Source organism: Macrobrachium nipponense, chromosome 12, assembly GCF_015104395.2.
Source record: "Macrobrachium nipponense isolate FS-2020 chromosome 12, ASM1510439v2, whole genome shotgun sequence".
Taxonomy (NCBI): Eukaryota; Metazoa; Arthropoda; class Malacostraca; order Decapoda; family Palaemonidae; genus Macrobrachium; species Macrobrachium nipponense.
Window position 1 is genome coordinate 32,686,805 of NC_087205.1, and position 13,884 is coordinate 32,700,688.

At 40.5% G+C, this 13,884-nt stretch overlaps 1 pseudogene; it reads left to right on the forward strand.

Moving 5' to 3' along the window:
• The window catches only part of LOC135224773 (uncharacterized), a 406,804-nt pseudogene that overhangs the window by 3,299 nt on the left and 389,621 nt on the right, over positions 1 to 13,884 (forward strand).

The following is a 13,884-nucleotide window of genomic DNA, read 5'->3' on the forward strand; positions in this document are numbered from 1 at the left end:
TCTTATGTCATTAGAGATTTAATTCGATCTTTTTCCCTATCTCGACCCAGTCCGCGGTTGTCTCCTCCGACATGACACGTTAATAGTCCTTCAGGCCTTGAGGTTCCCTCTGTTTGAGCCTTTGAATATGACTGATTTTAGGGACTTCTCTTCTAAGACACTTTTCCTTGTCTCACTGGTAACAGCCAAGAGGATGGGTTAACTGCAAGCAGTCTTTTCTTGTTGCTAGATCTGGACAAGAAATGATTTTATTATACCTTCCAGAATTTGTTGCAAAGACTGAATTATCTGATAATCCCATTCTCAGGTCTTTCGTTCTGAAGTTGCTAGTTGACTTTGTTGGCAATTTGAATGAGGAATTAGTTCTTTGCCCTGTTAAGGTGCTCTCATGCTATTTATGTCACACGAAGAACATTCAGGGTCGTCCCTGTCATCTGCTTGTTTCACCCCGAAATGTCAAGAGACCTATGTCAAAGAATGGTGTATCCTTTTTCCTCAGAGATCTTATTGTTAAAACTGGCGGTTTGGTTGCCCGTAAAGGCCAGGTGCTGAGAGCACACAGTAATAGAGCAGTCACTACATCGGTAGTTTTTATGAAGTACTTTTCTGTCGCCAAGGTGCTTGAGGCGGCGACTTGACGTTCTGATTCTGTTTTCGCATCTTTTTACTTGAGGGATGATATCTGTAGTTCTAGGCGACCTTCGTTCTTTGGGCCCATTGGTGAAGGTAGGACAGGTCGTCAGACAGAAGAATGAGATAGTCTTCCTGTTTTACGTTTGCTTCTTATTTTTTGTTGTATTTGTATTCTTTTTTTGTTTTTGTTTTTTTTGCATCATAACTTTTAGGCCAGTTTTTGATTTAGGTATAATGGGAATTAGACAGTTTGGAATTTATAGGTTTTGTTGATGATATAAGAACTGGGTGCTTTGACGACTCACACTGCTTCCATTGTCAGTCTGACATTAGATCAGCCACTGGGTTGTCGGCACTGGCGACTACGCTTCTCCCAAAGTCAATGCTGACATAGGACTAGCCACTGGTTCGCCTGTCCTGACAACTCACGCTTCTTCCATTGTCTTTTTGGACAGGGAATTAGTCGATGGGTCATCTGCTGTCATCTGGTGACTACTCGTTCACCATCTACTTTTTGTCTCACCTGTTTTCTTGGAGTCAGACACTCACACGAGATCAGGCTACATTTAGTAGCTCTTGAGTTTTATGTTTGACGAAATCGGTTGCGTTGATACACCCCAATCTTCTCTTAGCTTTGAATCGCCCAGGCACTCCAGGCACTCATTCTTCAGGAAAGAGTCGCCAATAACCTGCTCCTCTCTCTTGGCGCCAGACATTCATGAGAGAGCAGGTGTCGCTGGTGGTTTTAGTACTTGATGAAGTCATCAGGGTGCAGCCTTGCTGTCCTCAATGTTGTCTGACTTGTCACCTGGTTGGTCACCTGACTTTTGTACAGACGGACTGACTATGCACTTACTCCTTGTCCTTTACTACCGCAGTTCAGCGCCACATGGTAGGAGAATTAGAGTTCTTAGTGTCTTAGGCTTTGGGTTGAGTTATTAACTCAGCATATGATATATATTTCTTTGTTGTTTTAGGCCCTGTTATTAATTTTTCTTTTTCTTCCTTTTCCATTAATTGGAGTAGGTTGGTTACTCCTATTCTGCCTGAGATGGAAATTTTATTGAGATTCCCTCCTCCTTTTCAATGTGGGTTAATTGGGCTAGATAAATTATATTAAGGTATTGTTTATTAACATGGAATTTTTATAATAAAATTAATATTAATTATACTTGAGTGTATAATTTATCTAGTCCCACCTATCCTAACCCACCATCTGCCTATCACAACTGATTTTCAAGGGAAGGTTTTGTAACTGTCAGTGGCAGTGTTGCCAACTGGCAGACAGAATAGGAGTTAACAGGGTTGCCAATGTGGTAAATTTTGGTGCAGTTTTTGGGGATTTAGGGCTAGATAAATTATACAGGTAAGTATTATTTTGAATTTATCTTTTGGTTGTTCTTGGTTTTTATATGTTAATAGCTTGGTGTTTTCTCTGGTACTATTTCACGGAGCGACACGGCCGAGCCCAGAGAAGGGATTTTGACATAGGAAAAATCTATTTCTGGGCGAGGAAGCCGTGTCGCCCAGTTGAAATCCCGCCCTTATGTTTCAACTCCCCCCCCTCTTTCCCCCCCCCCCCCCCCCCCTTCAACTGTGCCACCAAGCTAGGGTGCTATCTTCAGGTATGACGCTACATCCGCTACCTACGCGGTGGTAGGTAGCGAGCCGTTCTTAAGGAGGCCGGCCGGAACCCCTATATATGGTGGTATAGGGCAAAAAATGCAAAGTCATGAAAAAATTCATGGAGCTTCATATGGCAATTGAAAATACGTATACGAAATATTTCGTCAAAAATTCCTCTTACTTTCGTAGTTACAGGGTAATTAGTAAACATAACTCAATAAGCCTAAAACATTCATCCGTACAAGAAAATGCAATATTTCTTCTGTTATCGTAAATTTTGATAATTATTGGCAAAGAAATTGTGAGAAATGGGATCTGTAGAGATTCCGTGGCTCGCATAAGCGAGTATCTGGTTCAATCATGAATCAGTTGGACCATAGACTTCAAGTAGATTACACGTTCGAGTTTCACCTTGTGACATTCGCTTGCTTTTACGCATGTTTATGTATGTTTCGGCAAGAAGTTCATCATGCCAATGAGGAAAAAGACAAGGAAACATCTCACTAACATACAGACGAAGAAAATCACTCAAGTATTATTACAGAATATCATAATATACGCGTAGTTAGTGAAGAGAGAGGGGAGGGTTGCTTAGTAGCGCCTCCTTCTTGCCTGACAGCACACGTCACACTGTGCCCAAGGCTACGATCTTTGAGCAAAGAGATCTTCATTTATGATAAATAACATAGTTTTGGTTTTTTAATACCCAAAATGGAATATGAAATTCATAATAATCATGATTTATCAAATTGTCTTTGTAAAAAGAGAGTACACCTTTGAGTCTCACCTCTGACATTCTCTTGCATTTACGTTTGTTTATCTTGTTTCGGCAAGAATGTCATCATGCCAAATGAGGGAAAATACAAGGAAAACATCTCGCTAACATACAGAAGAAAATTCGCTGTAAAATAAGCCGAGTTAGTGAAGGGGACAGAGAAGGGGTTACGTAGGAAGGAGTGCCCCATCTTGCCTCAAGCAGTTGCCCCAGGCTACGATTGTATGAGCAAAGGGATCATCATTTATGATTAAATTATTATAAATAAAATTAGATTGGTTATTAATACACAAAAAAGAAATAAATACATTCATAATAATCATTATTTATGAATTGTCTTTTATTAACATTGTCTTTATGAAATACGAAGGAAAACTTTGAACGCCCGTTCCGTAATCTCAAAACTATACTTATTGACCTTCAAACTCTGTCTCCTCACTTAGTTTTTAAAGCTATAAACATTGGAATTAAGAATTTGGTATATAACTCAGAAAGACATTATAGAACAATCAAATAGAGCCCTTTTTTTCCATGTTTCCCCTTTTTGTTTCTTTGTCTTTTTTTTATAAATTTTTTCTCGTGATTTATATGGGTTTATTTTTTTACCATATTGAAAAATGCATATCTAGCAAAAAAAACAAAAAATGACTTTTAGAAAAAAAACTCTCCATTTGATTGGAGGTCTACATCATGCGGTCTATATATGGTAGTAATCCCCAGGTCTTAATATTAAATATCAAAGGGGAGGAGATAGAATTTGAAAAATGGTTATTTTTGGGATAAATTGCCCTGGCGTCACAAAACCGAAGGTCAGAGGCAAAAATCATATGCGGTTTGGAGATGTCCCAAGTTACCTTATTAAGTGGTATGAATGTCAAAGTCCTGTCGTTAAAAAACGGCATTAGCCGGCCGGCCCCCTTAAGGGTTTTTGATGTGGGAGAGGCTAATTGGATAGGGTGCCATGGTAGTGGTTTTCACTCACCCCAGAACTATACCGACACCTGTTAATGAAGGTGAGCAAGCCAGAATATTCTGGCATGTCCAATTTAGCAGTTCTCTGGTATTATAGCAATATTTTACCTTAGAAATAGTGCTGAAGGAACCTATTTCACTGGGTGACACGGCTTCCTCTCCCAGAAATAGATTTTTCCTACGTCAAAATCCCTTTTTTGTACTACAGGTAGTCGTCTACTTACGACGGCATTAGGTTCTGGCAGAGCTGTCGTAAATTGATCTTGTCATAAGTCGACGAACCCCATAGCCTATGTACATGTATTCTATACCTACGAACCACATAGCCTACGTACATGTACTATTCTGTACCTACCGCATACTATCTATCATATATTATATCCAAAGTATGCACTGTATACTGTCTTTCTTTCAGCATATTGAATAAATTGAATCATATTTGTGCTGTCTTTTTATCCTTTTTACCATATTCAAACACATGCGTGTACATGTACGTATTTGTTTGTTTGAATTTTCATTGACAACTTACTAGGCTACATATATTATTTTATATTTTTTTTTTTTTTTTTTTTTCATCCCAAAATGTGCATGTATAGTACCTATTATTGCGTTTAGCATATGAAATCTTATCAATCGGCTACACGTATTATATACATACTTTTATTTATTTATAGGTTTGAATTAAATACATAATTTGTTATTATATTTGATTTATTTGCAAAACAGAAATACAAAATGAATTACAAAAATACGAATCTTACCATTTTCGAACACAATTTTACTTCTGAAAATATAAAACAAAACATCGTCTGCTGTTTTCTCTAGCGACCGTTTGTACTGTTGCCAACACGTCTATGTACGTAAGTAGTAATACACAAAGTTTTATTTAACAGTATGTAAATTATTTTTTCTTTATAAATTTCAGGCAAACTACAATAATGCATAGATAGAATTGATTTACAGTTCAGAAAAAACATGATCATACAGAAAAAAATAAAAAATTAAGAAACATTTGAAATTTGAAAAAAAAAAAAAAAAAAAAAAAAATTAATTGTCTTCTGGTGGATGGCTGGGGATTGTCCGGGTCATCCGATTCCGTGGTAGTACTACTGGTAGTGGGGACAGGGGTAGACCGAGATGTTGGTTTAAACATAAACATGCTTAGTTTTGTTTGAATGGTCCGTTTTTTCTTCTCTTCATAAATTTCTCGGAGATGAGTGCGCTGCCGGTAGCGGGAAAAACTATCGTACGCGCGCTCGACGTATTTTAGCCAAATATAAAATTAAATATTATTATATATTATTATATTGTCGTAGCTGTCGTAAAGTCGGTCTGTCATAAGTTGCATAGGTCGTAAGTAGACGACTACCTGTATATGCTGACAGTCCCCAGTTAATGGCGGTCTTGGTTAATGGCAATCTGGTTTTATGGCGCTTGTCTAGCGAAAATCGCTGATTTATGGTAACATAACAGGCCGAGTTTCGGTTAATGGCACCATAAGGTGTTGATAATAATTATGGTGCCATAAAATACTTAAAAGAGGTGCCATTAACCGAAACTTTGCCATAGGCGCCATAAATTGCCGAGTTTCGGTTAATGACGGTTTTTGCTTATCAGCAGCCTGCTGAGAACGGAACCCCTGCTGATAACTGGGGACTGCTTGTATTTACCTAATATAAATACATGATTGGAGCTCACCCACCTCCCCTCTCATGGACATAGGGGACAGACGAGTTGAGTTCTTTAGCTGTGTTGTACCTATTCCTCCCTGGAAGTGGGTGGGGTCATTACCTACTTACACTGAAACAAAAGAATGCTACTGTGTTTTTCAAATCTTGAGCTGCCGTGTAAGCAGAAACTAATAGCTATGGAATTATTTGATAGTGGAAACTAATAGCTATGTAATTATTTGATAAGTATATATGTACTATAGAGCTTTATTTTAGTATAAAAATATAATTTTTACAAAATCCAAATTTTCTTCAGGTTCTTTCAGGTATTTTTTGTTATCTTGGAGTGAGTGACCTTTTAGCAGCTTCGAGCGTTTGCAAGCAATGGCGAGAAGCAGCATCAACCCTTCTTGCCAAACGAGTTACCATCATGATAACAGATGATGCAGCTCCAGCTGTGGAGACCTTTTTAGCATCATCCAATGTTTATCAAAACTGGGTGTTTAAGGTATGTACATTATACAATAATGCACTGAAATGATAAAATTTACATGACTGACGTATGTGATTAATTTTTAGTTACTATGTTGTAAACCTAAATATAAAACAAAACATTTTAGGCACAAGACATTTTACTTTAGATGACTTTCAATTTCCAGGTAACTTACTTGGCATTCACTTGCTGTTTGTATAACTGGCACAGGAAAATCTATATGTATTGTGTTATTCATTGCTATAAACAGTTGAGATGGCCATGACTCTTCAGAATGCTCTAGAAATGGTGAGCTTACCACCCCTCAGTGTCATGGAAACAAATTATGATATAGAGGAAGTCACTTCTTTGACCTTTCTTTAAGTTATAGGAAATGTCAAGATTTGAGAAATGAAATTCATGTTTGTTCCCACATGTTATACAAACCGTGGTCCTTTACATTAACGATTACTTTCAGGAAAGGCTGGATATCATCCGTTGAACTTTCACACACGGTAGTTAGGCACTTAACTGCTGTCAATTAGTTGGGAGTGCCATCCTGACTGGATGTAAACATTCCAATTTTATACATTCAACTTACCTGTCAGATATATACATAGCTATTACTCCGTCGTCCGACAGAAATTCGAATTTCGCGGCACACGCCGCAGGTAGGTCAGGTGATCTACCCCCCCCCGCCCCTCCGGGCTGGTGGCGGGAATAGGAACCGCATACCCCGTTTTTCTAATTCCATATTTTTTTTCCTAGTCCGCTTGGAATGGTAAACAACGTTTGCAGTTCCATCCCTGATGGATTTTCGTGTTTCCCGGGGGGGGGGGCCATCGCCAATCGATCGTGGGCTGGGTAACTTTTACAGGGAAGTAATGGATCTTTGGGTTCGGCATACGCTTTTGTTAACTTTTAGAATTTTTTTGATAAAATTAACTTCGAAAATTTAGAAGATTAGTGACTGTAACTACCGAAGTTTTCGGTAGAACACTCATCCACTTTCACGAAAGTGAATTACTTATACTTTCATGAAAGGGAATTACTTATATTTATTCATTAATACAAATAAGTGTTAGAGTTTGATTGAGGAAATGTATATCTTTCTTCCTAGTTGGGGAAGTCAGAAAAGTTACTATCCTTTAGAAGCTTTATTAGCTCTTGTGTTAACGAGCAATTATAGTAGTAACAGTACTAGTAGTTGTTGCATCCTCATCACCTTCTTACGCCGCAGAATCTACAATATCATATTTGCAAATTGTAGACTTTGGATATAGTTCAAATGCAAACTCTTAGAACGTAAGAAGTTGAAATATAGGTTGGGTCCCCCCATTACAATGGAGGGTGCGTCTGATCGGCTCTGTCTCGCTCTCAGGTCTAGACCTCTTCCAAGCTCACAAGCCCAGAGGAGAAGGAATGTCGAAAACCGTAAGGAGGTTCAGAGAATCGCCACCGGTCAGGCGTTCCCTCGGCAGGTTCTGTAGAGCGTCCCAGACTGCCAGGGATAGCCATTGGAAAGGCATCCTAAAACAGTGGTTTTCTCCCCTTTTTTATGCCTACGGTTCCTCGATGGGATAGAAGAACTTCAAATGAATGAAATAAATTGGCGAAGAGTTCCTCCCGTATAAATGCCTTCTGGTAGAATTCATTCAAAATGAGAAATGACATTAATCGATCCACCTTTCGGAATCAGGCGACGATTTAGCGCCTTCTAATATTAGAGATCATTCGATAACATTTGTGATAAAGTCATTGTTCGAAACATTTTTTTTTCGCAACTAGACGAGCGAGCTCTATCCCATGGGGTATGAAATTGTTATTTCAATATAAAATTCCCCATCGGTGCATTTTTAGATATAAATCTATTATGATGAGAAACGATTTAGATTGTTTGTCAATCGAATGAATTATATGGATCTCGTTGAGTGATAAAGCATATATGTATGACTTTTAAGCTTCTAGCTCCTACCATGCTTAGGGACAAATCGCCTTAGGACTACGGTATGGCAAGGCATAGACACATACCGAAATTTATGCTATAATGGTCAAGTGAAATCCTTACAAAATTTCCTCAAATTAATACGGTTTTACCGTTTAATGTTCAACCAGTATTATAGAGGATTCTATTGACGCTAGAGTATGAGTTTTTATATATGCTATCGTGTCTTCGAGAAGTGATCGGAGAAGCATATCTTTATTGGTGGATTGAGAGTAGGATAGAACATTTTCTTCGTGTTAGAAGAGGTTTTTCCATGAATTAACCCAGTACCCTTCTAGGACTTTCCTAGGAAGGAATAGGTTTAAAAGAATTGTTTAGACGACACCTATTTAGTTTCTAGACTTGCGAAGTTCTCGTTAGCTTAATTATGCATATATAAAAACTTCCTGAAGTTCGATAATAATTTATAAGATTCCTTTATTTAATGGAGTAACTGGCAAACTCTGGAAAGGGAAGGACCAGAACTGCTTTCGCTTTGAAGACCAACGCAGTCGCAGTACCATCTTGTTCTCAGTCGTGAGAGGTCGTTTACAGCTCTCTCTCCTGCGGAATGGGATACTAACCGTATCTCTTCCCTACAATCGTGGTCTTTTTAGCCTCGGATTTAGGGAATACTGAAGCTATCATAAATAAAATATTGTCTGCCTTTTGTTAGGAATCTTTCAATAAGAAGGATATTATAACCTTTCAATGCTGTTTACCGTACTGGTAACATGATTAAATGATTCTAATGCAGCAGAACATGATATTATTTAATGCACACGTACTTACGAAAGCATGGCTTATTATAATACATACTTAGTGAGAAGAGAGATGTAATAGAGATTCACTTCAAGACTACGGTATGGTTAAGTCTTCGAGAAAGGACACAACCGTATTTAGAATCGGATATTGCGCAGAAGTTGTATGAGTCGGATGGAAACATTCTTTTATGTGGGAAATGGTTTCCCTGAATGGATTATACTACGTATATAAAAGTTTTTCATCATAAGAACGGAATTAACATATGAAAGGATGTCGGGTACCATAAAGACACAGATGTTCTGGCACATAACATAAAGATAATTAGTAGGAGGAGCCAGCCCTGGCGCAGATGCGCGCCTCCCTGGCGCAAGTTGCGCCACCCTGGTGGCGCAAATTGCGCCAGCTTGGTGCAATAAGCCTAGAGCACCATCCAAAATATTTCTCGTTTAGCGAGTTATTAATAAAAGCAATGCAGAATTTGCGAGTCCGTGAGAACCTCGATCGACGATAATAACTGTTAAAGTATGTCTAACATTTATTGGGCCCAAAGAGTTTTGTTGAAAAGAACCTGCGAGAAGTCTTCTTCATAGATCTCTTAGCAATGAAAGAAGAAGAACAGTCTTCCTGTAAGACTGCTTCCTTTTCCTCAAACCATGCCATAAGGAATCATAAGCGCCAGCCAGACGCCTGGCTCTAACTAGAAAATAATTAGTTAATAGATATACCTTAGAGCAAATTATGCTTTCCTACATAGAGCTGGGAAGTTACTCAGTCCCTCGCACTGGAGTGGTCCTTCTCTTTCAGGAAAAAAAAGGGGGGGGGGATACGGAAGAATTAACCCGAGAAAGAATAATTCCCTTCCGATATACTCGTATTAGAGGAAAACAATTGAAGAAGAAACATCCAACTATGGAAAGTACTGTAGAATTATAGGATTCTTACAGCACCTCTTCTTATTTTGATATCAGATTTCCTGACCAAGTTGCAAGTAATAGGCCATAAAGGCTCCAGCCAGGCTTTAACCAGGCAATAGGCGCCAACCAGGCGCGAGTGCCAGCTAGGCGCGAGGCGTCAGCCAGGCGCGAAGCGCCAGCCAGGCGCAAGACATCAGGATCTCCAATTTCTCAGTATTTGGAGATAGACTTTCCAAGAGTTTCCTCTTTGAGAACTGACACAAGATCAGTTTTTTCCTGACAGGGACACAAGTTGTCGCACAGGCGGCTGTGGCCCTTGTCAGGATTAACTGAAATGCGGAAGTCTCTAACAAGAACAGACTTCTCATGTCAGGTAATATGTATATAGTGGTCGCGTGAGCGACTTCTTTCCTGGCAAGAGAGTTGTTTTTGGGAGAAACTCTTTTTGCCAGATCAAAACCCTCTACTGACAATTATTCTAGATATCGCAACAGGCGAACGTTAGTACGTGTCAGGATAAGTGGGTTCTTTGCTTTATAGACCTTTACATGGTGAAGAGAACTGATATCTTTAGAGGTCTCTCGCTTTCCTCAACCTTATGAGACAAGTGATAGAAAATATATCGGGACCTCAATAAGTTAATCTGGGTGCAGGTTTTAGAAAGCCGGTTGGCAACCCCTTTTTTATTGCACGTTTCGGCTAGTCCTTGAACCATGCAGCTCCTCTTTCTCCTCTTTCATTGTTATTAACAGGATGGTATATTATCCTACTCCTATGTAAACATATAACAAGGGAGACTTGTAAAATGTTTTGGTACTGGAAAAGACTCGTAGGAGCTCTCAGTAGGGTTGTGAGAGGCTCTTTCAAGTATCTGAACAGTACATTACGGCCTGATGTCCAAGGATAGGAATCTTGAATGATTCTCCTCGATCCTGGATCAGTTAGTAGGAGAATAGGATAATAATAATTTGTTTTGCAGAATAACGATGATAGAATTTTCCATTCTCTCGTTGCCCAGGCACGAGGACAGGGAAGAAAGAATATAAGAGAGAGGTAGCAATATACAGGGGGTCCTCGAGTTACGACGTTGATCCGTTCTTACGATGCGTCGTAACACGATTTTCAGCGTAAGTCGGAACATTGAAAAATACCACATGATTTAATGTAAATACCTATCAATAACAACGAGAGAACAATTCCTTACCTTTATTAGTTTGATTGGCTTGCACACTGGAGAGGAAGCTGCGTGCTGGAGAGACTGGGGGAGGTTAGTGAAGAGAAAAAGAACCTCCAGCTGGAGATTGCTGGAGTGCTTCATGCTGAGGCAGGTGATTCTTGAGGTGAGGCAGAACATACTAGTATGGAGATGCTGAGGCAGGTGATTCTTGAGGTGAGGCAAAACGTACTACTGGAGATGTGGGGCAGGTGAGTCTAGGTGAGGCAGAACCTACAGAAGGTCTGGAGATACTGGGGCAGGTGAGTCTGGGTTAGCAGAACATTCAGAAGGTGCTGGAGATTTGTGGGGCAGGCGAGTCTGGATAGCAGAGGCAGCTGAGGTAGAGGGTACAGGATCTCCTGCAGGCCTCTCTACCTTCTTAAAATACTGCTCCAGGTTAGTCTGAACAGAGAGCGACCTCTTTTCATCCAAGATCTCCTTGTAACACTGCATCAAATCCATGACGCCTCTGGAAACCCTAGTGAACCTGTCCAAGTTGGGATCCTGAGCCTCAAAAGTTGACAACGCTTGCTGCAACTCTGCAAAACCTCTTATCAAGTCCTGCCTTGTGAAAGCCTTAGGCTCTGGGGTGGGTGCTTCTTCTTCTTCCTCTATCATCTGCTTCTCCAGTTGTATCAGGTCCTCAGCAGATAACTCCTCGCCATGAGACTCCAGCAGCTCTGTAAACATCATCAACCTCCATCTCCAAATGATTTCCTTACCTCAGGGCAACAACGTTCTTGACAACTAGCTGAACTGTGTTCCTCAAACCCATGGAAAATCATTCACAAATTGAGGACAAATTTTCTTCCAGACACCATTCATGTTTGTTTGCTTACCTCCTCCAGGAATTAGCAATGTTCTTTACAGCATCAAGGATGTTGTAGGATTTCCAAAAGTCCTTCAGAGTCAAGTCCTTCTTGGTTTCAGTTGCCTGTAAAGCCATAGCAATTGTCCTTCGTAGGTAGTAGGCCTTGAACGAGCAATCACTCCTTGTCATAGGCTGTAAAAGGGCCGTGGTATTAGGTGGAAGGTAAACCACCTTGACATTAGGGTTGAAGTCTCCCAGCTGGGCAGGGTGTCCAGGGGCATTGTCCAGCACTAGCAACACCTTAAAGGGGATACCCTTGGAGGCGCAATACCGCTCCACACTTGGAACAAATGGTTTACGAACCAGTCCTCAAACACTGCAAGTGTCACCCATGCCTTCTTGTTGGACTTCCAAATTACTGGTAGTTGACCCTTCCAAATGCCCTTGAGTGCCCTTGGATTTTCAGCCTGATACACCAACAAGGGCTTCAGTTTGAAGTCGCCAGCAGCATTACCCCAAGAAGTAAGTTAGCCTCTCCTTGCTGGCTTTATGACCGGGGGGTGCTTGACTTCTCCTCCTTGGCGATGTAAGTGCGGTTAGGCATACGTTTCCAAAACAAACCTGTCTCGTCTACGTTAAACACTTGCTGAGCAGAATAACCCCCCTCCTTAATTATCTCAGACAACGCTTTAGGAAATTCACGTCGCTGCTTTCTCATCCCCACTAGCAGCTTCACCTTGCAATTTAAGGTTATGGTAATTGGCCCGAGCCTTAAATCGCATAAACCACCCCTACCCTCTAGCCACAAACTCTTCACTTTCACTTCCCTCCCCCTTTCTTTTTTCAACGCTTCAAACAATCTTTTCGCCTTCTCCTGAATCACCATACGGCTGACTGGGGTACGCCGTTTGATTTTGGCTTCCAACCAACAGCACCAATAACCTTTCCATTTCAATTATTGGACCACTACGCTGCTTTAGTTATCACTGTCGCTTTCATAGGAGCAGATCCTTTCACATGTTCAACGATGCGCTCTTTATCTTTGATAATGGTAGCAACGGTCGAACGGCTAAGGCCAAGCGAGCGGCCAATGTTTTGTTGGCGTTTCTCCCTTCTCAGATCGCTTTATAATGTCCACTTTAATTTCCATGGTGATGGCCTTTTCTTTTCTCGATGCACTACCATCAGAAGAGTCCGCCTTGGCTTCTTGGGAGCCATAACAAAGAGCAAAAAGTTACAAAAAACGATACAACACGAGGGAGAGAGAGGCAGTGTAAACAACCAAAATGGGGCGGTATGGGCGAGGAATGAGCGTAGCGAAGCGACGCCGTCCTCTCCCCCACAAAGCGTATTCTTCCGCCGTGCGCCCGGAACTAGTTCGCGTTTGTTTACGTTGCTTACGACGCTAAACCGCGTAAGACGGAACGACGCAAAATATTATTTTTTATATTTTTATGGGGGCGCGTTCGTAACCACGAAACATCGTAAGTCGAGACCAGCGGTAAACCCGAGTACATTACCTGTAACCCCGCCCATCTTTATGTTATAGAAAGGGGAATAAAATTTAGTCTTTTTCTCCTAAAAGATAAACTCTTTACAGAATGTAAGACAAAGGGCGTCAAAGAAAGAGAGGATATATGTTCCTCCTCATTTTAGACTTAGAGAGGTTGGATTCTCAGAGGTCATGTTCTTCTCACAGCAGGTTTTTTGGGAAGTCTTTTCCAAGACAGTCTGAATATTCTTTCAGCATCTATTTTAAATGGACCTTAACAACTCTCCACTCTGAGTCTGTCTGCGTGCAGACTAACCAGAAGTGGACATGAATGAGAGGATGTTTCAAGGTAAATGACAGTAGTCATGGATAAGATATATAATTACTGCAGATCGTGCTTGAGGGAATGAGGAAACTGTCCTCTTCCGATACCTCTGTGAACCACATAGCGGTTTTTTCTTCCCTTTCAGAGGGAAGAAAATTACCTTTGTATATATCTGCTATCAAAGAACGCAGTAAAAGGCTATACTCTGTCTCTATAAAGGGAATTGGAG